This window comes from Triturus cristatus, chromosome 8 (genome assembly GCF_964204655.1).
Source record: "Triturus cristatus chromosome 8, aTriCri1.1, whole genome shotgun sequence".
NCBI classification, from domain to species: domain Eukaryota; kingdom Metazoa; phylum Chordata; class Amphibia; order Caudata; family Salamandridae; genus Triturus; species Triturus cristatus.
In genome coordinates this window covers 1,145,475,212-1,145,496,093 of record NC_140591.1, presented here as the reverse complement: position 1 = coordinate 1,145,496,093, position 20,882 = coordinate 1,145,475,212, and positions in this window count along the sequence as shown.

Here is a 20,882-nt window from a genome sequence, read left to right as displayed (position 1 = left end):
AAAATCCCCAAAGGGATTGTCCCTAAATTTGAGGAGGATGATGATATCACCAAGTGGTTCACAGCCTTTGAGAAGGCTTGTGAATCCAGAATGGTTAAGAAAACTTAGTGGGGGGCACTCCTTTGGGAACAGTTCTCTGGTAAGTGCAGAGACAGACTACTGGCTGACCCTTAGTGGGGCAGATGCTGGGTTTTATGACCTCATGAAGAGAAGTCTGATTGAGGGATTTGGACTCACACCTGAGGAGTATAGAATTAGATTTATTAGGGCTCAGAAACCCCAGAGTTAGCCCTGGGTGGAATTTGTAGACTATCCAGTTAAGACACTAGATGGCTGGTTGACTGGACATAAAGTGCAAGATTAAGATGGTCTTTATAATTTGTTCATGAAGGAACACATATTAAGTAATTACATTGATGAAAAGTTGCATCAATATCTGGTGGAAGGTCCAATTTCTCCCCAAGAATTGGGAAAGAAGGCGGACCGTTGGGTCAAAACAAGGGTAACTAGGACATCCACAGGGTTACCAAAAGAAAGGGGTTTCAAAACCTCCCCAGAGGAAAGACAGTGAGCCTCTTAAATTCTTAAAGATAAAAGTAAAGAGTCCCAGGTAACCCCCAAAAAACCTCTCCAGGAGGGTGGGCCCAAAGACACTTCACAAACTAAAACTGGGCACTAAGGTAAGAGTTGAGATCCCAAAAGGTATGGTGTCACGTCATTTGAAAGACAGGACACCACACCAAGGACTCTAACTGTCCTAAATATACAGCCCCTAAAATAGCTCCAGGGGTTGCCAGTGTAGCTTTGGAGGATGGTTCCTCAGATGAGGAAGTCCTCCTAGCCTTCAACTGGAAGATGTACCCAAAAGGTGAGTTGCGGATTCCAGGTGAGGGTAGACACTTCCACCACCTACTGGTGAATGAAATCCCAGCCACTGACCTAAGAGATACCTGTGCCAGTCACGCTGTGGTACATGACAGGTTGATACCCTCAAACCAATGTGACTCAACAGGAAACAAAAAGATAAAGGGCTGTCCCAGGGGATGTCACTGTTAGGCCTGTGGCTGTAGTGCCCCTAGAAATAGCTGGGTCTCTTAGTTAGAGAAAGGTGGTAGTTAGTAAAGACCTCCCCCTTGATTGTCTCCCTATGAATGACCACCCAGAGGTTGGTCTGAGACAAAGAGAGGTACTGGCCCAGGGCCAGACCTCATCCAAGAAACCTGGGGGGTGGGGATGCCCCTGCAGTTAGTGCAGCTAAGCCCCAGAAGAAAAAGAGGAGACAGTGTAGGAAAGGTAGACAACTGTTAGCCACAGTTCCAGTGGCCCAGGGAGATTCTATCTCAGTAAGGGAGAACTCCAAAATTGACAATGGTGACGTCCCACCTAACCAACAAAAAAGACCTGACTAGTCAGGCAACTGCCCAGCCTGAGTTGGTGGCTCCTCAGCTGGAAGAACAAAGTGTGGAAGATGGGTGTTCACTACCAAGTGTAGTGACCCGCTAGCATAAAACAGAAGACAGGCCACCAGAACCCAAAGAAGCCTGTAAGAAAGCCACTTCACCTACCAGTGAAGAGCTCAGGTTTGTTTCTGGGCACTGACAGCTGTCAGTGGCCTCGCTGGGTGTTAGCTTTCATGGCAGCAATGTCCTTGACGCCCATTTATCTGCTGTTGCTGCCCCTCGCTGGAAGCCGGGAGCCTGGACCACACTTCCCAGCCTCCTTTGCGGCCAGCCGGCTGCCAACATATGCTACAGCACCAGGAGGCGCTTTAAAAATTGTCCAGGGCTCCCGCAGTGTGGGACGCTTGTTTACTTGCTGATGCTGCCCCTAGCGGGTGGCCAGAAGCCAGGACCACACCTCCCAGCATCCTTTGTGACCAGTCTGCCACTGACATATGCTACAGCACCAGGAGGCACTTTAAAAACCGTCTGGAGCTCCTGCAGCACGGGCTGGACGTGGACAGGCCCGTCTGCACCTGTCAGCATCCGACATAGGCTGGGTCATCTTGAAACAAGCATGGTTAAGTGGAAATTGCCCTGTAACAGCGATGGGGTTAAGTGAAAGCAAAGGTCCCGCATAATTGTGTCTCCATTTTTTCGTATTTATCAACAGCTGTAGAGGTGCTAACTGAGGAAATCCAAGATGTGGAAGAACCACGGTCTTGGGGGATGCAGCGCCTGTCAATACCTCCCTCATGGTAGTACCATGGCACAGAATCCCAGTAGCAATCTCTAACTCAGATCTAGCTAGGAAGAAGGGCACTTCTACCCAGGTCAAATAAAACGCTTTGACCCCTTTTCATGGCACAGTGGAAAAAGATGGGGGTATATCGGCGGGAAATGTTTCTCCTGCTTTGATCAAAGCCCCCAACAAAATAAGGTGGAGAAAAGGTGCGAAGCAGGGTGCCTATACATCTGATTCTCACTCACAGGAGGGGATTGAAGGACCTATGAATTAAGAGGACCGGGCAAACTCGCACCTTACCGCAGCAATATAAAGCCATCTTCAAATATGCCTTGAGACATTTTTCGGGGCACTTAGCGAGGACTTGACCATATGTGTTAAGAAGGTATTAGAAGGTATGCTGATAAAGCTCTCTCATATAGAGACTAAATTAGATAAAGTGATGGTTTCCAACCTTGGGGCAAATGATAAGAATGTGCGTAACACAGCCAATGGTGTTCAAAATGTTTTGTATGTTCCACAGGCAGGGCGACGAGGGAGGTTCTACAAACTATTCAAAGTCCTGGGGACTCTGGGGACCCAAAGCCTGATATTGATTAAACAGGGAAAAATAAAGAGTTACGACAGGTGGCTGCCAGACAAAACCATATGGGACCCCACTTACCACTAGAACCCCCTGTTCATAGAGAGCCAAGTATATCCCCCTCACTTTGGGTCGGTAATAAATGTAGGCTCCACTTACCTCCGGAACCTATGCGTCTAACAGCAGTTCTAGTAGGGGTACCCCCCCTTAAAGACAATACTACTGAATCTACAGACAAACTGATTCATAAAGTGAAATACTGGTGTACTGGAGAGGTGTGGCTCACTGGTTAGAGGCGGCAGACCCGTAAGCAGAGAATCGGCCAGGGACCAGGGTTCAATTCCCGACGCGGCAGGGTCGTGGACCAGGGTCAAAACGGACTCGATAATTCTCGCCTCGGTACCTACTCTAACCAGGAACACACTCGGCAACTCTGGGCATTAAGCTTGCCTCATCTCTACAACGGCCCCCCACAGACGCTGGGGATGCCTGGTTTCACCTTGGAGATACCCAGAAAGGGACCATCTCACAGGGATAGCCAGGACGGGTTCCCCAGCGGTCTACAGCGCCGGGACGCCCCGTTGCTGGGGCAGCTGTGCGCTTTACAAGTCTACAACATTTACATTTAACATTTACTAAGCTGTTGGATGGGGGGGCCAAAGAATCATCTCATATTATAATGGCCAGGTGGGTCGGTTGGGTCGGACAGGGTACTAAGATTGATGAGGGACATTGCATTATCATGAATTCTGATCGGAACAATATAGCTGGCTGGCTCATCCAAGAAGGACGTAATCAAGGCTTGGGGGGGTATGAAAGCGCTCCTGCTTGGTTACTTTACACCCAGTAGTGAGAAACCAGGGGAGAAATCACATAGCCATGTCTAGATACCCACTAGAGTTAATCAATAATGGTCCAGACATTTAATGTAATATTAGGGATGACTATTCATTTTCACTGAACCTGTATTATTCATCCATATGCCCATTAATGCCAGAAGTAACATCTAGAGAGAGGATAGTAGCAAATACCTTTGAAACAATAAACAGATATCTCCCCTTGAGTCAGCTAGATTCCCCTGCTCTCAGTTTGTCTCAGACCAACCAGAGTATTTCCACCTTGAGTATAATAACGAGGGAGAAAGTGACATCGAAGGACACCTTGAAGGTACTTAGCTGGTATATAGAGGGCATAAGGAACAAAAAAGACGACCCGAGGTGGCTTGGTCTGATAAGGGAATATGATATGGTGGGGCTTCAAGAAACTTGGGAAACTGAGAATACCCTCTGGCTTGATGGATACACAACTTGCTCGGAGCCCGCGCGACCTTCTGTAGCGTGTAGACCGAAGGGTGGTTTAATAACTTTGATCTCTTTGAATGTTAGGGGCAATCATCGCAAATTGGATTCTAGGATCGTAAATTGTCTTGTGGTTGAGATTACCCCCGTAAATGCGCCCATAGTACTTGTTCTTAATTTTTATAATTCCTTTGAAAAATCTTTTGCAAATGAACATTTATGCAGATTAAATCACTATCTAGTCTCATTTAGGGAAAACAGTCTATTCAGTATTCAATCATTTTATTAGGAGATTTTAATAATCATTTATGCAAAAAAACTGCCTGGTTACCGATGATCTTGGTCCAAGCAAGTATCCAGAGACACATGTTGAACATACACATCAAGGGGGATATTTAGAGGATTTTATGGCAGAATTTGGTTGGTTATACCCTAATACTACTGTTGAAGAGGTTGGTATCCCCTCCGTTAAGGGTAGGGGTATGACCTCAATAATTGATTACATCTTTGTTAATGCTGCTGTATTACCCCTGGTATCGGACCATGCTGCTCAATGGTCACATTTTAGCAACCACAATCCCATTCACCTCACACTACGAGGGTGTCATAAGGTTACACCTAAAGCGGAGAGTAACGCCCCTGCCCCCACTCTAAAAACTATGGATCAGGGCCCTAGACTCAAATGGTCCAAGTTAGTACCGGATCTTTTTTTAAAAGACTTATTACACGTGGTTGGAAATGAGATAGCTATATGCCAAGACGGCAGAGAAAGGGGCAATGAGCTTATTATGGCTTATGATGGGATAAGTAGGCAGGTGGACAGTGCCTTCTCTTACCCTAGTAGGGTATCTACTACAAATGGGGAGAGGTGGTTTTACCACAGCTGTACAGCTGCTCATCTGAAGCTACTTCTTGCCTTAAAATAAAACCCCCAAGACAGAATTTTAATAGCAGCTTTAAGGAAAAGGTATAAGGAGGCATTAGACACTCATAAAACAGAAATAAAACAGGAAGTCTCGGATGAACTGCTTTCTGTAGATGTTATCAAGAACAGTGCTAAGTTCTGGAATATTGTCAATAAACCATTCTTCTCTCATTCTAGCGGTACCACTGTGGAGTGCAATATACCAGAGGAGCAGTGGTTTAACCATTTTAAACACATATATGGTGATCAGAAAGACCAGGGGCACACAGGTACACCACCTATGGCTGCATCTTACAATGTGGATTTTTCTGAAAAAGAAGTGGTTGTGGCTATTGCTGAAATGTCAAGTAACAAAGCCCCTGCTGATCTTTTTAAGTCGGACATTATACCATGGTCAAAAATATTGGCCAACGTGTTTAATGTGGCATGTCAATATGGTCTGCTGAAATCTTGGTCCAAGTCAATTATTGTTCCAGCATTTTAAAAAATGGCAGAGAGGAGACCCAAGGTGTTACAAGCCCATATCACTGATTGACTGAGAGGTCAAAGTGTTAGGTCGAGTGGTGCTTAGTAAGCTGACAGATTGGATTAATTAGTGTAAGGTTCTGGAAAACCTTCAATATGGCTTCTGGAAGGGTAGGGGAACCAATGGCCAGTGTCTCAACCTACACCTTTTAGCGGGGAAATACACTATAGCTAAAAAAGGGACACTACACCTTGCTTTTATGGATCTGTCCTCGGCCTTCAAACGAGTAAAAAGATACAAACGTTGGGACTTGCTGCTTTCAATGGGCATGGACAAAAACACAATCAATTTTTTATCTGATCTGCACAGGGATCTCTCGGCCACAGAAAAGGTTCGATCAAGAGCTAGGTAATAGGTAGGTCGTAGTTTATTTGTATTAGTGAAGAAAAACCTTTACAATATTCACTTACACAACATGACGCATCACAAATCTACATTTCCAAGTTAAAAAGCATAAGATAAAACCAGCTGATTCCTGATCAATGATTAGACTGTAAGAAGCTTGATTTCTCATATGCAATCGTGCATAAAAAAGTCCATTCTAGCTAATAAATGTAGAAAACTTCAGCAGCATGGTAGTACATTCAGTGTGCAATACTTGCTTCTCGATTATTACACAGTGTAAACAGCCAACGCGTTTCGCCCCAATATGGGCTTCTTCAGGGCTGTAGTAATATAAAGCAAGAGAACACTTGAAAAGACACAATTTTATGATATCAGAAAGACAGAGAGGAAAGAAATATACTCTAAAGAAAATCCAAAAGGACAAAGCATGTGCAAAGTGAAAGGGAACAAGCAAGGAAAAGGAAGAAAAAGTGTGATGAAGGAGAGAAGAACCAGATAATGGTGCTCATCACCACGAGACCGGAAAATTAATTTGATACTACCTATGCTTCCAACTGAAAAGAATACCGAGTGTAAGAGACAAACTACCCCAGTAAGACAGAGTGTGCGGTCATGCTACTGCTAAAAGCCTGGCTTACCAATATGATGTATAAAAACGGCAAATCCAATGACACGATTTATCCAACAAGAGTGAAAAGACAACGTTGACTCCTGAATGTCGTAAAAAAGGACACAAGAGCTGGACCCCTCAATGGATTAAAAAATATATCGTTTTTGCGTTTAAAAAGACACAGGCTGTTTCTTTTGTGGTTCTTTTTAAATATACGCTTGGAAGTTTGCGCTTGCGAAATTCTTGGGCTCTTGGAAACACACACTGCACGTAGCCTAAAATAAGTAACTCATACTGTTTTGTACTATACTGCATATAGGGAAATCTTGTGAGCCCTGCAGCTAACGATTGAATGCGCGCTCTCACAATACGATATGGTAGACATTTAGATCAAACAAGAGAAGACTCTCCCTTCTGTGTTTTACAGATTTCTCTCTTTCCTGTTTTGGCAACTACCACGCTGGAAAGATTTGCACCTACCTTTGGAACACATCTTGGACAGTCTCTTTATTTTGCTCTACCATGAGTTCAACATATTAGGTATGTGGTGTACCGCCACTTTTCATTGCTTTAATGGTTTGGGTGAAGTTATGTTTTTTGAATTCACTGAGGGGTTCAGCTCATGTGTCCTTTTTTACGATATTCAGGAGTCAACGTTCGCTTTTCACTCTTGTTGGATAAATCGTGTCATTGGATTTGCTGTTTTTATACATCATATTGGTAACATTTTTGTTTTTGGTGAAGACTTTTACCACCAGAGATCTGGCACTGCGATGGGCACCTGCTTTGCCCCCAGTTACACGAACTTGTTCGTGGGCTGGTGGGAGGAGCAGGTGTCCAATACACCTGGCATGATTGATTCTAACAGGGTCGTAAGTTGGTATAGATATATTGACGATCTCTGTATTATCTGGGATGGCTCCTTTGAAACAGCCTCTTCCTTGATTGACAGCTTGAACAGGAATACTGTTAATCTAGAATTCAGTGGGGAGGTAAGCTCTGAAACTGTTAATTTCCTTGATCTGAAGATCAGAGTAATCAACAACCAACTGTCGGTATCCTTATATCGGAAACCCACAGCTGGGAACTCAACTCTTCATGCCAGGAGCAATCATCTTCCTGGTTTAGTTAGAAATATCCCTTATGGTGAGTTTTTACGTCTGAAGAGAAACAGTACAAGAGTAGATGATTTCGAGGATGCAGCAAGAGAAAGTATCTGCAGATTCATTGCAAGGGGATACGGTAAATCATTTCTTGAGACCACACTGCAAAAAGTCAGGAATATACCGAGAAGCACCCTGTTGGATGGTGATCCGAATAGGGACATCCAGCAGAAGAAAGAGGGCAGAAAGAGAAACAAGATGGACGAGTCAGGCACTAATAAATTTAGGATGGTTACAACTTACTCGAATGATGCCAACCAAGTAAAGATGATCATGAGAAAAAATTGGCATATCCTGAAAACGGATCATATTATTGGTCCGGACATCCCTTCTGCCCCTTTAGTAACCTTCAGAAAAGCCAGATCGTTAAGGGACAGTTTGGTACAAAGTCACCTATCTACTAGACCCAAGTTTAGTTATTTGTGGTCTATAGGCTACAGATCACTTGAGGTGGGCAATAAAATCTACTATAGTGACTAGTCTGGTGTTGCAGTCTCCGACAACCCAGGTGCTTCCTATTCCTATTCCTAGCCTTCTCAATTATTAGACCAAAGTCCTAGATACGTTATTAGCTTTAGATTGCAAACAGAGTTCAGTGAGCATTTTGTGCGCTCTTTAATGCCTAGTGCATTATAAGAGCAAAATAAGAAAAGCTTAACTTTAAACAACTGGTTCCTACTTGGGGGTCAATTCGGATAGCCGGTCAGACAGCTGTCTGTAGCCTTACTGTGCGATCGACACGTACCCGGAGCCGGTCCGTCCTGTAGAGTAAGTACGATGCGCATAACTGCCAAAAAGCCGACCGACACATAGGCTGTGATTCAAGCTCCATTCTCCGTCCAAGCCGTAACTCCTAACGCTGAGCCGAGTCGCCCAGAACCAGTTTCCATAGCAGTTTCCGGCATGACAAGTACGATGCGTACTTCCTGCGCGCCGGATGGCTCGCCACGTACGGGATGTCACAGCATCCGGAAAACAAGCATATCAGCTACAATTCGCACCACAACTCAATACACGGCTACGAGACGGACCAGCTTGCAGCGGGTACGAGACGGAGCAACAAGTAGCGTGTACGACACACACACATCATGAATCCCATCGCGCTGGTCATACCAGTACTCTACATCTATGACAGGATCAGGAACCGACGGCGCAGGCGGTAAGTCAGACACCTACCACATAAACAAACGACACGTACCCGCAAAATGGCACAAACACACAGGGGATCCACATGCTGGCCACTAACAACAGCCCACCATAGGGGTTGCATGGCCAGCCCCACTAACACCCCGACCCTTAGGGCTTATGTTGCCCATCACCCCTGCCACCCCCACTCATAGGGGACCTGTTGCCCATCACTACTGCCACTCCTACCCATAGGGGACCTGTTGCCCCTCACCCCTGCCACCCCCACCAATAGGGCTCATGTTGCCCATCACCCCTGCCACCCCCACTCATAGGGGACCTGTTGCCCAGCCCTACTGCCACCCCCACCCATAGGGGACCTGTTGCCCATCACTACTGCCACCCCAACCCATAGGGCTCATGTTGGCCATCACCCCTGCCACCCACACCCATAGGGGACCTGTTGCCCATCACTACTGCCACCCCCAGCCATAGGACTTAAGTTGCCCATCACCCCTGCCACCCCCACTCCCAGGGGACCTGTTGCCCATCACTACTGCCACTCCTACCCATAGGGGACCTGTTGCCCCTCACCCCTGCCACCCCCACCCATAGGGCTCATGTTGCCCATCACCCCTGCCACCCCCACTCATAGGGGACCTGTTGCCCAGCCCTACTGCCACCCCCACCCATAGGGGACTTGTTGCCCATCAGTACTGCCACCCACAGCCATAGGGCCTATGTTGCCCATCACCCCTGCCACCCACACCCATGGGGACCTGTTGCCCATAACTACTGCCACCCCCAGCCATAGGACTTAAGTTGCCCATCACCCCTGCCACCCCCCACTCACAGGGGGCCTGTGGCCCATCACCCCTGCCACCACCACCCATAGGGCTTATGTTGCCCATCACTACTACCACCCCCAGCCATAGGGCTTATGTTGTCCATCACCTCTCTCACCCCCACCCATAGCGCTTATGTTACCCATCACTACTGCCACCCCCAGCCATAGGATGGGTGATGCGCAACACATCCAGCATACTCCAACATCAGGTATATCAGCAAAATGCATCCCCCCTAACATCATGTCAACAGTGTGTAGTCTGTGACAAATGCCCACAACAGTGAATATGGCTACAAACATACAATGTAATTAACAGCACATGTGTGACCAACACATGAGTGTGACATACACAAGGCAAGCATCACCGTAGCACCGTGGCAATGTAAAAATAACACCCCCTCACTGTGTAGAACAGAAGTTAAGTGTGGGCTTCCAAAATGCAGCATTGTGGTGATGCGGACTAAACCCCCCCCTCAACACAGTGACCAAAAAGTAAGTGTCATCATGGTCAAAGCTGCAAATAACAAACAGCATGTATGATCCCTGCTCCCAACACATTAAACACTTCTGGGGCAAACTAGTGGCTGTGTCCCATACAAGATGTGATGAGGCTAACAGTGCTGTGAAAACATAACACACTCTCGGTCATGTGCAGACAAGCACCCCACATGGGGGCTGACAATGCATACAGTGTACAATAACACAAGAGTAGACGTGACCATCACCAAGCATGCACACATCTCGAAAATAGACACACCAATCAAAACAACATGTGTAGACTGTAGGTGTCAGCTCACAAACTCACATTCCATGCAAGCAATGGCACCTAGCAACCAGGATGAATGTGCACAATGATGTGATATGACTCACAGGGACAGCAGGCAAAATCACATAAACAGCATCCAGACAAAGGCCCACAACAGCAATTCCAATGCACTGGTGCAGATGCACAAACACAAACAGGCAAACTCACACTGCACATCTGACACAGCATGTGTGTGTGTGTGTGTGTGTGTGTGTGTCACTGTATCCCCAGGCAACTACACAACACATGAGGGGGCAGCACCACAGTGACACAGATGTGGACACAGTGCCATACAAAAGCAAACCATCATTGGGACACCCTCAGTGGGCAATCAGTCATTGGGAGATGAGAGGGAGCACAACAGACACATGTGACACAAGCTGGAATGAACACCAACTAACACAGCAAGAGACTGACACACAACAGCACTACCCCCAGGGACCAGACATTGGGGTGACACAAGCATGCATGACACCTCCACTGTGATGACAAAGGCAGATGTTGTACAAACTGGGAAACCCAGACTTGTGTCCTCTGCCACAAACGTACATCACACATACACAAACACAAATCACTCAGCATGGCCCCTCATCCATGGACAAACGGGAGCTAGGGGACCATCCATGCAAAAATTCAAATCAGTCCACCCTCAACACCACACACCCTGAACTGTAACAATGTGTTTCTGTGAAATCCACATGGACCGGTGACATTGCACATGCACCCATGACAAACACAGGAATGTTGGGAGGAACTAAGGTGCACAGACACATCACACAAGGACAGTTTACAACCCTGGGGAATGACAGACATACTGCACAGGATGCGGTACATGGCCATGACCTCAAAGTTCATGTAACCTTCAGAATCCCTGCCACAGTAGCAGGACAATGCAGAAGCCACGAAGAACCACAAGGCACACATGCTGACACCTGCGAGCATCGCAGCCATGAACCTGACAAGTGGGAGCAGTCACACACATACAAATGTCTCAATCACTGAAAGGTACCACCTAGGGACAACTACATGATTTAGCTAATAAACAGGTGCCTTGGGGAACCCTGACTATGTCCCATCTGTGTCTGACAACATCATCACCACTCAGAACTGAAAAATCCCAATGATGATACACCAATTAACAGTAGTGTGTCATGCACCCACACATCTGGTAGCCCATTGGAAAAGCAGTGGGATGAACCCAGTACCACTCAGCAAGCACCAAACAACAGGAACATATCAAGGGAACACTGTCTGTGTATGAACAGGGATGTGGACACACACACATGCTCATACAACACACACCATGGGCCCAGGCCATGTCACTGGACAACACCCTTGCTTGAGGGGACCCAACTCCTGTGGAAGCCCAGCTGTGCCAAACATATTCACCGCAAGTCTCACTCATGTCTGCAGAACACTTGGTCAGTCAGCCATCAGTTACCACACAATGAAGGATCTGGTCACAACAGCCTGGGTACGTGAGTCTCCCCTAAGTCATCTGCACATAGCCAAAACATATGTCTAGCAAGTGGCACAGAGGATCCAGTTGCTCCTATAACAATGATGCCCACACCTGTAGGTGCAGTGTTGATGAGCACAAAGTCTGTGGAAGTGACAAATTGGACAATGGGAAGCACATCATATGTGCATGGGTGCAAGCCAGAGATGTGACCATGCAAATGAAATGCTCACAGAGAGATGTCCACAAATAGTTGATCCATTCCTGACACACCCAGGTAGCTGCAAAGGATGACATGGATACCCACCAGAATAGGATACATATCTCATGGACCACATGGAGTACCTCACAGCAACACATCAGTATTCAACATTGTAAACAAAGCAACACAGGTGCAAGGGCATGTTAAATATCATCAACATAATGTACAGCTAAATCTAGTTCACAGGGATAAAGAAAAAAGCTTTATTCAGCATATTAAGAGTTAAACGTCTGTTCAAACAAAAGGCCAATGACCAGTCCAAGTCCAAATGCCAAGGAGTGAAGTAATGTGACAACTGTCACACCTTGCTTGCCTGCACTGCTAAGGGCCGGTGTCATCCCCACAGAGGGCCATACATGGGGGCAGGCCAGGCACCACAGGGACAGGATCAGGGCACAGCAGAAGGAGGCAGTGAAGAGGTGGTGGATGCAGGCGAGACACTTGCAACTGCAGTGGAGCTGACTGAAGTGGTGGGTGCTGTCACAACTGTGGGGCACAAGTCACATGGTGTGGGTGCCGGCACAACTCCAGTGGGCAGGTCAAATGGAGTGGATCACCTCACCACTGCAGTGTCCAAGTCAGACGAGGTGGTCATGGACTCCTATGCAGTGCCTACATCCATGGGAGTGGAATGGGGGGCAGGTGAGGATGGCAGGGCAGGGGAGGACACAGTCCCCCACATCAGTGGCACTAACCGTCTGACCAGGTGTGGAGTTGCAAGTGCTAGGGGGGGATGGCCTTAGCATTTTGGGGATGATGTATCTGTGGGTGGGGGAACCCGGGGCAGGGAGTGGTGATGGAACCTCTGGAGTGGTGGCCTGGGGGATGGAGTACCAAGACTTTGGCATGGAGCTGCGTAGTGGCGGGGGGTCTTTCTCTTTTGGCGCCAGGGGACTCGCGGGTGGGGGTCTCTGTCTGAATGCACCTGGGGAGGGTGTCCAGGTGTGAGGGGCACTCGACTTCCTCTTCCCCTTGTAATCAGGATCTGCTGGGTCGGTGGGGAAGAGGCCAAGGTCACAGAGGAAGAGCTTCTGGTGAGATAGGTTTGCAGGTGAGGCAAGGGAAGGGGGCTGGGAGGGAGAGGTCTCGAAGGACTTCAGAGTGGTTGTGGATGACTGTGTGTGTGTCTGCAAACCAGCCCCTGTGAGTGTGGTATCAGTCCCCTGCGCTTGCTTGTGTACATGTCTAGACCTTGGTTTAGGGGTTTCTGTGCTTGGGACAGGCATGGTGCTAGGAATCGTGGGTGGTGAAGGGGTAGGAGGGGTGCGGGACTGTTGGAGGAGGGACACTGCTGCCGTCAGGGAGGAGGCCATGGACTGATTGGTCCTCTGTAGGGCAAACATGCCTGAGGAAATGCCCTCCATGAATGACACCAGTTGTGTCAACAGACCTGTGTGCATGGAGGACCTTCAGCATCAACGTCTGCCCTACATGGATCTTTCTAAGTAAGTCCACAGACTCCTCACTCAGGGCAGCAGGGGACACAGGGGCAGTGGGTGCAGTGCCTGGCACAAAGGAGACATGCTCACGTACACGGGAGCCCACAGGGACCTCTGGGATGAGAGCCAATTGGAGGGTGGTGGTGGTGGCGGTGGCGAGGACAGCCTCACTAGCTGGGGTTTGGTGGCTGCTGACACCCGCCTCCACAAGGGAGCCATCCTCAGAGCTGCTGTGGCCCTCAGCTGGGGGTGATGGTGCTGACGACTCCTCTGTGTGGATCTACTCGCCCTCTGTGCTAATGGGTCCACACGACTCCTCTCCTTCTGTCCCTTTAAGGCTCTGTGGCTCCTCCTGGTCTGTGGAGCTGTCCCCTCCTGTGGCCGTGGATGTATCTGGATAGGAAGTAAGAGAACAACATCAGTCACCTGCACTGACTGCACACACCACAGTGAGTACATCACACCACAAGGAAGCCCTGGCATCATCAGCTGAACACAGCTCAAAGTGCCAACACTGTTTAGAATAACACAATTGTCATTCTCAACATCAACCATGGCACACATATCCCTCCTTGACTTTCACACATATGTCCGTTGCATGTTTGATGCTAACACCCCAATGTGCCAACATGCACCACCCACAAATTAGTTGTACATGCAAGTGAACATGTAGGAGTATGTCACTATACACACAGCACATCTCTTGCTACTGACTCAGTACAGGTGTCCGGATGAAGGGATGGGCAGAGACTCATTTCACATGCTTGTGATGCATGCCAGCAACACACACTATGATATACCCATGTCCTGATGGGCAATGCCACAATGGGGTGCATGGTGCACACTTGAACACAATGCAGGATCACTCATAGCAAGTTCAATGCCATGGCACTGGGATGCCCTGAAAGTCAGTCAACACTGTCTTCTGTCACAGGGGCGGGGCTTCCAGACAATAACAATAGACACTAACCCACAATCCTAGCTCAGGGGTAAAGCTAACTCTGCAGATGACCGGCACACTTGCCCATCCCATGCAAACAACATATCCAGGACCCAGAAGACCCCACATCATGCAATCATACATATGAGTCTTTGCAAACACAAATCCCTGTACATTAACACATCACAGTCTACCATGCATGTAACCCAGCTGCATGAAGGACACAGTTGCATACATCATTGTGCGCTGTCAGATAATCACACACCTATATGTCACACGGGTCTTGTCTCTCACAGTCTTATATCAGATGTCATGCTGACCCTCTGAATCATGGACACCCCAGTTGTACATAACAACAAGCCTCACCCTAATGACACAGAGGCAGACACCTGAGGGCATTTGTCACTAAGCACAACCTGCAATTTCATACACAGGAGTGGGATTGCATAGTGTTTCAAAATGCCCTTGAGGAGGCATGACTGGCCAGATCTACGTGAGCCCAAGACTATTTTTCCAGAAAAACTCATGCAACTCCTAGAATCTCGGATAGACTACCATCCGTTTATGATTCTAGGTGATTTTAACTATCATCTAGAGCTTACGGAGCAGCCAGATGTGGCCATGCTAATTGAAAATCTAGCAGCATTAGATTTTAATCAGGTAGTTAAGAGCCCGACGCACAGTTTTGGCCATACCTTAGACGGTATCTTCACTAATAATATGAATCTGGAAACAGTGAATACTATGATTCTCCCCTGGTCTGACCATAGGGCTGTTTTATTTAACATTGCAACTGGAGCACCAGTGTGCGCCCAGGGCCCTAGGCCAGGTAAGCAGAAGATTAGACCATGGTCTCAGGTGACCACTGACAATTTCTGCTCTGCTCTCGGAGGTTTGCATCTTACTCATAGCTCAGACTCTTCGGAGGCTGCTTCGCTCTTTAAGGGTTGGCTGGCGGCGGCGGTGGACAAAGTAGCACCTGAGAAGCTGCTGGGTTCCAGAAGAACTCAACCATCTGCGCCATGGTATAACAAGGAGCTTAAGGCACAGAAGAGCATTTGCAGAAGGGCAGAGCGTAGGTGGAGAAGGGACTATAGTGTGGAGAGCAAAGAACAGTATAATTGCGCTCTCACAGCCTACAGGGCAGCAATAATTGCAGCTAAAAGCGCTTTTCTTGCCACTAAGATCAGGGAAGCCGGTAATTCAGCAAAGGAGCTCTTTAAGACCATATCGGCTCTTTCTAAGCCTCCTCAAGACAGCACATATCGGCCTGACCTAGCAACATGCCAAAAATTAGCTCTGTACTTTCAGGAGAAAGTTCAGATCATCCATAACGACTTTATGAGCTCTTCTACCAATGTGGACTGTGGCGACCAGCAGCAGGTAGCTAATCTCAAGGACGACACGGGCTTTAGCAATTTCGCTCCCATTTCTGTGGAGGAAACGTGTAGGTTGATTACCATAACGAAATCAGGATCACCTCTCGACCCGTGCCCCCCAGCAGTATTTCATCGTGCGGCTGAGGTTATCGCTGGAGAGCTGTCCCCGCTGATTAACCAAGTTATCGCGTCTGGCAGTTATCCTTCAAGTTGGAAGAGGGCAATAATTAGACCATTGCTAAAAAAACCTACTTTGGACCCGCACATCTTGAAGAACTATCGTCCGATTGCTGCACTCCCTTTGGCGGCTAAGGTCATGGAGAGGGAGCTAAACCGAGCCTTAACAGAATATCTGGTTTCCCATGAGCTGCTCGACCCTTCTCAGCACGGCTTTCGCGCTCAGCATTCGACGGAATCAGCACTCCTGGTGGCAGCGGAGAAAATTCGTAGTGTCGTAGATGGGGGAGGTAGGGCAGTGCTGGTGATGTTAGACCTGTCTGCGGCCTTCGACACTGTTAACCATACGGTGTTGAAGCGCAGACTTCAAAACATCGGTGTGCAGGGAACCGCTCTGTCGCTCCTCTCGTCCTTTCTCGAAGGTAGGGAACAGAGTTTGCTATGGGATGGTCTTCAGTCTAGCACCTTTCAGCTACCTTGTGGGGTACCGCAGGGTTCTGCCTTATCACCAACACTTTTTAACATCTACGTAGCCCCCTTGGCCAAGCTCATCAGGAAATACGGTTTTACCATTATCTCCTATGCTGACGATTCCCAGCTCATAGTCTCGACTATGGATCATTCTGAACAGGTGGCTCTTAAATTCCATAGCTGCCTGTCTGAGATTATGAGCTGGATGCGGAAGAGCTTCCTGAAAATTAACACAGAGAAGACCGAGATCATTGAGTTTGGCCAGGGCAGCCCGGTGTGGAATGGATCTTGGTGGCCGATGGAGGCGGGGGAATGTCCGAGTCCCGTCCATAAAGTCAGGAATCTGGGTATGCTCTTTGACAATCAACTCAATTTCTCAGCACATGTCAGCAATCTTGCTTCAGCATGTTCCTTTTTAATAAGGACGTTGCGGAAGACTCTTCCTCTCATCGAATATGACCTTCGCAAGATGGTGGTGGTGGCGCTTGTACTATCGAGACTTGACTACTGCAACGCCTTGCTGCTAGGCATAGATAAGACCCAGATGAAGAGGTTGCAGACTCTGCAAAATGCTGCTGCTAGACTCCTGATTGCTGTACCCAGAGACCATTCTATCTCGGGCGGCATCAAAACATTACACTGGCTCCCGATCCAGCAGCGCATAGAATTTAAGGCAATATGTTTAGTGCACAAGGCTATATTTGGAGGAGGAGCCAAGGACGTTCAGAAGCTTTTTGTTCCATATGTTCCCAGCCGGGTGTTAAGGTCTACCACACAAAGCCTCATCAAGATAAATCGGATACGTAAAGTCAGATGGGGTGGCAGAGCCTTTTCTTTCCGGGCTGCTAGTCTTTGGAACAGGCTTCCTCATTCTATGAAATCATTAGACAACCATTTGGCCTTTAGGAAGCAGTTAAAAACATGGCTTTTTGACGAGACTCGCAGATGAAGACATCCTTTCTCCCTCTCTCTCTACCAGCGCCAAGACGCTCCGGCATACGTATGCGCTCTATAAATGACTATCCTATCCTATCCTATCCTAAACAGTGTTTGGCCCTGGACAGAAGTCAGGTGGCTAAGAAAGCGGGACATACTTGATATACATACTCCTCAGGCCCCAAAATTGGAGTCCACTGCTGCATGGGTTTGTTGTCATACCCCAGCCACATGTTGTGAGTCAGACCAGCAATTGGTACACATCTCGAGGGCACACACAGATCACATGTCAGATCTCAGGCATTGTGCAAACAATTGACCCACCCATGAAACACACAACAGAGTCACGGGAACAGATGTTGACCGGTAGCTGAAGCATAGCTGACTGTAGGGACACAGTGCCCTAGTGACACAAGCAACAGACTGTAGGGGCCACACCTGTGAAACAGAAGAGGAGGGTGCATCACACAATTGAGGGACCTGAGTATTGGACTACAAGACCTATGTAATGTGGAAGTGTGACCAGGCAAAAGACTGCTATTAGCATGTCAGACATAGTACACAGATTAGGCATGGACTTACCCCCTTACTGCTGCTGTCTGGCCTTCAGCTGCCTATCCAGGTCCGGGAAGACCAATGCCAGTATCCAGAGCATGTGGGGAGTCAGGGTCCGGTGTCCGCCCCTCCTGCGTGGAGGTGACAACTTCAACTGGACTCTAGCTATCCTCCGGTTCCAGCACCGAAGGTCCTGCCACCTCTTCTGGCAGTTGCGGGTCCGGCGCTTGTTGACCCCCACAGAACGAACAGCCCTGGAGATGGTCAGCCAGATCTCCTGCTTCTGGTGGGCATCAACGTGTGAGGATGACAAAGAGAAAATTACATTAACACACATGCCCCAGGTTTTTGCAGCACACATTTGGATATACATGTCATCATCACAAAGGGAAATGAATTACACAGGTAGTGCAAACATGGGGAAGGAAAAATCACCTGCATGTCTGACATGTTAACAATGCCTGGATAGTTTAAGCTTGCAATAATGCACTTTAGCAGCAGGAAACCTATTCATTACATGTACCTACACACTTTGGGGGATGAGAGTAGTCAGTGAGAATGCTTGCCACTGGTGTACACACTGCTAGTACTGCTAGTCAGCCAACATGCATAATTAGGAAGGCAGTGGATTGCACACTCACCTGCTCCCCTGGTTTCCCATAGAGCTTGCTGTACTGTGGAAGGAGCCCGTCCAGCAGGGCCTGGTTCTCCTCCTCAGTGAAGGCTGGGGCCCTCTCCAGAGTACGTGCCATAGCAGGAGCCAGAGGATGCAGAGACAGCAGCAGTGGTAGCAGGGATGTGGTCCAGTAGCTTGTAGTGCAGGCAAGTGAGCTCCCTGGGGGCCTGCCAACCTTTTATCTGTGCTACAGAGGCAGAATCTGTGCCATGTGTCCCAAGTGATAGATCCAACAAGGTTGCATTCTATGAATCTGGCCAATCCATTTAAAAGTACGACTCGTACACGCCTTCCACATCGTTCAAATCTTCACCTTCATGGAACACTTGAAATTGCAACATTGTTGTAGGCATCCAACTGAATTTCCAGTGCACAACTCGTACAAGTTTTGAATCCGCATCCATGTCCATGACAGTCCGGAGCCAATGGGTGCGCCTGGCTCGTTCAACTGACTGTACAACGCGTATTTTGAATATACGCATGCACCCGTCTCCATACGATTCAATGGCCAAGGTGTACGTCTGTCTCGGGCCATGCCTGTCCGACACATATGCATGATAGTCACCCGCTTCGAACCTTATTGCATTCATTGCTGCCAACTCGGAGAGACAATTTCACGACTGATTAGTTCGGCCATAAGCTCGGATTGAATCCTTCATCTGCTAGACGCAAGCATGTTTCCTTACGATCCCAGACAGTAAGCTTCACAACCTAAGGACGTTTGGTATATGCATCCCTTGAACGTCCTCGCGTCTTCCATCTACAAGACGCGATCATGGGTTTTTGACGATCCCAAACATCAAGCTTCATACCATAAAGGACGTCTGGTATATGTTTCCAATCAAATTGGATCCTGAATTAACATCAGGCACACGATTTAATCTAGAAGCCACTTAGGTTGCCCCTCTGGTCCTGATGAAGATCCGCACGGCCAAGGGTTAAAATTCCTTAAGGCCATCAAGACAGGTCGAAATGTCGACGCCCCTTCCTCAACCGCCTGGGACACACAACCTCCTTCCGTGCTAGACCATTAATTGGTTTTCTTCCAATTACATAAATGTATCTTTGTCATTTGTTAATGTGGCCAGGTTTTATTTTTGATGGTGATTTATAACCGATCCCTTTGTGAATTTAAAAATTTCTTCTATTACTATGCTCCATTATTCTCTGTCTCACTCAATCACCCTTTAGCACTCTTGCTCTATGCACGTTCCTTCAGGAGCAACCTTGTGTTATTTATTATGAATATTGAAATTGAAATTGCTCTAAAAGAAAATAAATGTACAGTAATTCACATACTGGATGTTGTTCCTTCTTCTTCTAATACTGGAATGTTATATTTAATATTGTGAGCCTTCCAATAATTTAGCTCGCGACTAAGTAAATGATTTAACTAAGTGAGCATTTGTCTTGCTCGTTTGTATTAATAATTGGTTCAGGACCACTGTTTTTTGTACCAAGATTATACCCAGGTCCTTGTCTACTGGGTTACCCCATTTTTTGTAATGGTGTCTCAGATGTGTCTGATCAAATGTGCCCAATGGGTCCATGTGGAATATGCATCAACCTTGATGGGGTGTGTGTCTAAGAGACGTACATGTAGGGCCGGAAGGAACAACAGTGGCCACTACCTGTGGGACTTACGCTTGCCTTGTGGTGTGTACGGGCTACGCCATGTCCATTGCTGTGTTGATGTGGCAATACAGGCACCCTGGGTTTCTGCATGGCAAAGATCTGTGATGCCTGGGAGACATGAGGCCTCAATTGTCACTGTGGTGTGTGTTTGGAATGTTGCAGCAGCACATAGGTTGGGTGACACAGCCAGATGATTGGCCATTGCACTACATGGGACTCATGTGGACATGTAAAATTGAGATGTGGGGTGGTGATCTTGTAGGTGACATATGTGTCCATGACCATCAGCACACACCTCAGTACATTGTGTAATGTCATGATCTAGCATGTGATATTAATCGTGGTCATGGCCACATGGGTGGATGAACTGACAATCTTCCTTTGTGCATCTCTGTACTGCAGGGCACCAGCTGTCCATCGGCCGTTCCCAGACCTTGCAGCCATGCAGGAATGCGACTGCATCAGACGGTACCACTTCACCAGGCCACTGATTGGGGAGTTGGCGGAGCAGTTAGCGCCACATCTGCTACCTGGCCGGACAT